This window comes from Saccostrea cucullata, unplaced genomic scaffold (genome assembly GCF_032062105.1).
Source record: "Saccostrea cucullata isolate Sc308-1 unplaced genomic scaffold, CSIRO_AGI_Scuc_v1 ctg2710, whole genome shotgun sequence".
Classification (NCBI taxonomy): Eukaryota; Metazoa; Mollusca; class Bivalvia; order Ostreida; family Ostreidae; genus Saccostrea; species Saccostrea cuccullata.
In genome coordinates this window covers 169,068-175,562 of record NW_026922109.1, presented here as the reverse complement: position 1 = coordinate 175,562, position 6,495 = coordinate 169,068, and positions in this window count along the sequence as shown.

Here is a 6,495-nt window from a genome sequence, read left to right as displayed (position 1 = left end):
GATATCCTATACATACAAGTTCAGCTCCTAGTAACTTCTATTTTGAAATGTTCAAATCCAAGAATATTCACACAGAGATCTTACAAATTTCAAAGTGTTCAATTCCAAGAAAATATAATCTCCAATTATAATTTTGTTGTAAACTCATTACATAAATTTCTTCAACTCCAAGTTAATTCAATTATTTTGGTTATTTATGAAATTTTCGATTCAAGACATTTTATAAAGTAATATAAACATTTACCCCCCCCCCCCCTCTGTTGATTATTCTGTGAAATCCTGGCTTACGATTGATTGAAGGCAGTGGATTACTTATACCCGGTCAGTTGTAAATCCATACCCGGTCGATGTATAACGTCACTAACACAAACGTGACGTCATAATCGGCACAGTATAAGCGCGATAAAGCATTTAGCAGAGAAAACCATTTATTAACTACAGATAAAACGTAAATGTTTCATCGGTGGGGTAAATTCGTTACATAGTCTTTTAGTGACAGGGTATGGGATGATACCTGGTTAGTAAATTTCATACCTGACTCGGCTCCGCCTCGCTAGGTATGAAATCTACTAACCATGTATCATCCCATACCCTGTCACTAAAAGACTATGTAACTAATAATACACGATGTATGCAATTTTTGTAATTTTTATAGGGTTCAAAATGTTTCACAGTAAAATATACACAATACTAGTACAATTTTTTTTCACTCTTTATGTTTGTTCAAATACAAAATAAAGTAACATATTTCGTTTCAATCACTGCCAAAACTCATGCTTACTAACAATTTATGAGACTTAGTATAATGACATGCACCCACTTCTAGCATCAATGTGAAATGACATGGATTTAGATGTATATAAGTATGTTCGTTCATAAAAAAATGAAGGAAAGAGTAACGGGCATTTATTCATTGAATAAGACTGATAATAGTCAAAATAATAATAATAACTAGAGCAAAGCTCGTTGCAAAGCAACGAGTAGGTCTTCCGTCCTGTTTTGACCGGAAGTGACGTCAACAAATGAAAGCAAATGAACTAAGTGGTCTCCATTGACTTTATAATTTTGATTTTGTATTTAAACCTTCAAAAATAGGCTATATTTGGCTACTTCCGGTCACTTCCGGTTTGACCGGAAGTGATGTCAACGGACAGAAAATGAAGTTTTATGCTTCCAGATACATATGTTACTTAAAAATATGTCAAGAACGGCAAAAATATGCATATTATCACGACTTCCGGTATGACCGGAAGTGACGTCGCCGGAGGCATTTTGACGACTTCAACAGATTAAGCTTGACATTTTGAACAATTTTGCTTTTAAGTCGTATAACAAATTCTCAATACTTTTTGAGATATAAATGAAAAACTTTCGGCCCCTCTAGGCCCTTTATTTTAGGGGCCAGCCCTTTTTACGAGATATCATTTGAAAGATCATGTAATTCTACACTTCTTTTGTTCTATATGTCTTAACAAAATATTTGTATGTGAAAAGATATCGAAGAAAAGGTGTAAGAAATTTTAAAATCTTCGACATGCCCATTTTGGACCATAGCGAGCGTCGGCGTGCAGCACTTCCGGTAAAAATGAAATGCGTATGTCACATCTACAGACATTGCTCTATCATTGCTAAAAAAAACTCAAGTTTCTATCTTAAGCCGTTTTTGAGAAAACTCGCGGACAAACTGACCCCTGAAAATCACTAAATCGCAAAAATCTTATAACCGGAAGTGACGTCATCAAAACAAAAAATTATATATCAGTTTTGTTTGATGCTTTATCAGTCCTGAAAGTTTCATGAAAATCGAGCGAGCCGTTTCTGAGAAATCATGTACACAAAATCGGTAAGAAAAAAAACAATAAAAATAATAACAAGCTAATTCAGAGAATTCGTGTCCCCCGCTTAGGGAAAAAGTCGGCTCCCCCTGACTGAATTTGTAGAATTATTAAATGTATACATGTATACTGAAGGAAATAAAATACATGTATGTCAATATGCATATACAGATTTGATTGCTTATTCTTTATTATGTGTATAGAAGATTTTTTTATATGGAATATTTATCACACTGTAATGATGATTTTATAACCTCATAAATTTTTCATTTCACATGCTGAATACTATCATTTAGTAAAAAAAAAGTATTTAAAAAAAAAAAAAAAAGAAAGGCTCGGCCGAGATTCGATCCCGGGACCTCTCACATATGAAGCGAGAGCCATAACCACTAGACCACGGAGTCGCTTTACTCGGAGTGAAGTATATGCAGAACTGAAGTCACATACATGTATATATTCATGTTTTCATGTTCGGTATTCTCAAAATTTTACACAATCCATGGTGTTTGATTTATTTAGCCTTTATTAAACAGTTATAATAGATGTAATAAGAACATAAAGTCCGCCGAGAACCTGTTTTATACGCAATAACTCTCCTCATGCCCCTGCGCTAAAAATAGCGACATGTAATACTATAGATACTAATAAAACAAACGGGGCGGGGCACTTTGAGAGGGGCGAGAGACGTCCTAGGGAGTTTTGGTATAAAATTACATTGCATAAGCTCAAAATCTTCTTGAAATATCGCCCGGTATTGATAGTGTTACACACAGACAGAATGTATAAATTTACGACCTTGAACTTTGACCTTTTGACCTCAAAATCAATAGGGGTCTTCTTTAGGCCACAGGGAGTTGTTATGTAAAATTTCATTGCGATAGCTCAAATGGTTCTAGAGATATCGTGTGGAAACGAAAGTGTTTTAACAGACAGAATTTGCTTATTTATGACCTTGATCTTTGACCTTTTGACCTCAAAATCAATAGGGGTCTTCTTTAGTCCATAGGGAGTTGCTATGCTAAATTTCATTGCAAAAGCTCAAAGGGTTCTCGAGATATCGTGTGGAAACGAAAGCGTTACAGACAGACAGAAAGACGGACGGACGGACGGACGGACGGACGGACGGACGGACGGACAAACCCAAATTAATATCCCCCACTTTTCAAGCGGGGGACAAAAATAGTGGAAAAGAAACCTAAGAATAACAAGAAGGTCTTCCGCTGAAGACGGAAGACCTTAATAATAAGAATAATATAAATAATAATAATAATAATACTTTATTTAAATAAGGTAACCTGGTTAGTGCATGCACTATTCTTCCCCAAGGCCTTCTATATACATCAATTACAAAAAAATACAAGACACAATTCATCATATATAACAGTGATAGGATTAAGGAATTATCACAAAATTATGAATAAAGTGTCCATCTACAAACATTGTAAATACAATATGAAAATTTTAATATGTGTTCAAATAATTATGCGGCAGCTGATGATGTTATTTTCTACATTACGCTTAAATGCTCGTAGAGATTGAGAAAGTCTAATGTGTTGGGAAAGTTTATTCCATAAATGTACACCTGAGTACTGTAAAGAGGTCTAGAATAAGTATGTACGAAATTTTGGTAATTTAAGATCGTAATAAGTTTCATATCGCAGGTTATAGGAAGTTGAAGAATGAAATTCAAATTAATTATGAAGATATTCGGGAGTCATTCCGTTGAAAATTTTGTATAATAATATGTATTTGTACAGATCAATTAGCTCATAAATAGTTAACCATCAAAGTTTCTCAAATAGTGGTTTTGAAGAAGAATCAGAACTTGCGTCAAGGATAATCCTTGCTGCCTTTTTTGTAATTTAAATAGTCTGTCCATGTCCTGCTTGGGGGCATTTCCCCGAACAGTCAAACAATATAGTTTATAGATTGTAAAATATAAGCATTGTAATATAGTTTCCTTTATGAAGAGGGAGAAATTTCTTAATCTAACGAAGAGTATAGAACTCATAAACTATGGTTTTACAAACCAAATCAATATGATTCGCATACTGTAACTTTTCATCAATATGTACACCAAGATTTTTTTTCAGTTTTACCAATTTCAATTGTTTTGTCTGAGGCATAAAGTTGTAGATTTGGATTATCTAGTTTTGATACTCTCTGCTGTGTTCCCATTAACATACATTTTTTATCTACATTTAATACAGTACCGACCAGACCCAACCTGACACAAAGCAGTCCCAGAGCTGTCCCGGGGACTGCTTTCTGGGACTGCTAAAGCAGTCCCGCAGCGGTCCCAGAGCAGTCCCACAGCGGTCCCAGAGCAGTCCCACAGCAGTCCCAGAGCGGTCCCAGCAGTCCCAGCGGTCCAAGAAAGCAGTCCCAGCAGTCCCAGAAAGCGGTCCCAGCAGTCCCAGTGGGCGGGGTTTATTAATTTAATGGGCGGGGCTTACTCAGAAATGAGAATTCTAATAAACAATGGAACTATAAAAGGCAGCTGAGTTTTTTTTCTGAGCAGTATGCCAGGAATCCTTACAATGTGAAGGTCATTTACATGTTGAGCAGTACCCGCATAGATTTGAAACAATTTGAAATAATATTTATTGAAGGAATAAAGCTTACACACCTACATAAATGAATTACACTGAACATGTATATTTAATCACAATTATCTAGGGTTTTTTGTGATTGATACTGGCTCCAATATTTATTTTCTATACAGAAAATTAAAATTGAATTAATTATTTTTCACCAGAATTAGTTTTAAATAGATCTATTCATTATACATCATGGCCGATTTCCATACTATCGGGATACTCTAAAGGCATTGTTTTTAAAAAGTATTAGGGCTTTTGAAAAATCTGATGCTAATTTAGCCAAGTAATATTTTTCAGTATTGATTATTCTTTACTGACATGTTAATTTAAAAATTATTGTTTTATTTGTAAATTGTATTAGTGACCAGTATAGAATCCTAAGATTATGTTCAACATTAATTAATCTTGAAAGAAATTTATACACATTTCATTTATCTTTTTTATGTTTTACATTTTTTACATACATTGAAATTAGGTTCATTGTTTATTGAGCAGCATGTTCAATGATGTGTAACACTGATACGTGAACCCAAATAACATGCATGATTGATTTTCTGCCCAAAGGCGATTGAAACCACAGGTGTTTATACCATTTTATTCATACACATTATCGGCCAGGTAAACAAAAGCAAAACAAAAAAGAAATAAATCACAATTTCAGGTATTACAGTTTTCATCTGTTTATTTTTTTTTTAATTTACTCTTTTAATAACTTATTCATAAATTAAAAAGTAATTCATCTGTAAATTCCCGTATAATTGTTCACATTGCTTATGTTACCGAAGAATGGTGGCATAATTTTATTTCATGTCATAAAATAAATTGATAGATTTTTATTTGAAGGTTGTATGTAATACCCTTTTTGCGTGGTGCTTGTAAAACGTCTAGGCTTATCAATTAAAATATCTTATATCTAAATGTAATGATTTTTTAAATAGTGCCATATGAAAATTTTGAGTATTTAATTTCAGATTTAATAAGAAAAGAAATCTACATGTAAATATTTTTTCTCATGAGTAGTTTTATATACTTTAGAAATAAAAATCTCCTCCTGACTTCCTTATATAACAACTTTATTTTTAAAAATATTCTATATTACATTTGTGTAAATATACAGTTCCTAAAACTATAAATTAACTATAGTACATGTTATCTCCAGTTATTAAAAGATTATAAGAAATCCTTGTGTATTAAACCGTTAAAACTCCTCTCTGCTGCAAGTAAACAAAACAATAGGGAGCCTGCAAATTCAGAATACACAAGGGGGCGGAGCTATCATGTCACTCAGAACCTTTGTCACACATGAGTGAGCAAAGCAGTCCCAGAAAGCAGTCCCAGGGGCAGCTGGGACTGCTGGGACTGCTTTTCATAGCAGTCCCAGAGCAGTCCCATAGCGGTCCCAGAGCAGTCCCACAACAGTCCCGGAGCAGTCCCACAGCGGTCCCAGAGCAGTCTCAAAGCAGTCCCAGGGACTGCTTTCTGGGACTGCTTTGGTGTCAGGTTGGGTCTGGTCGGTACTGTACCATTTGATTTTGAGCACACCATTTCTCAATTTTACAAAGATCTGAATTTAATGTATTTTCTCTACATCTTGCATTATTATCATTAGAATACAGAGTAACATCATCAGAAAACATATCAACATTTGAATTGTCTACATATAAAGGAAGGTCGTTTATGTACAATAAAATTAAAACTGGACCCAAAATTGACCCTTGCGGTACTCCTGCTGTGACCGGTAAAATATTTGAGACAAATGTTCCAAATTTAACACACTGGGTCCTGTTGTAAAGATATGACTTAAACCACTTTATAGCTGTTTGGTCAAAATGATTTATACTACAAATTAGAAAATCTGCTAACAGTATGATTTGAACTAAGAACCTTGATATTTTTAATTTAAATCAAGATAATATCATATCCTCGTGATTCAGAGAAATTCAATGTTCATTCTAAGTTGATCTTATTAGGTCTTTCCAAAACACCAAGTTTTTAAAGGATATACTATTTCTTCTAATACATACGTATAGGAAAATTGAGACTACAAAATACGAATTTGG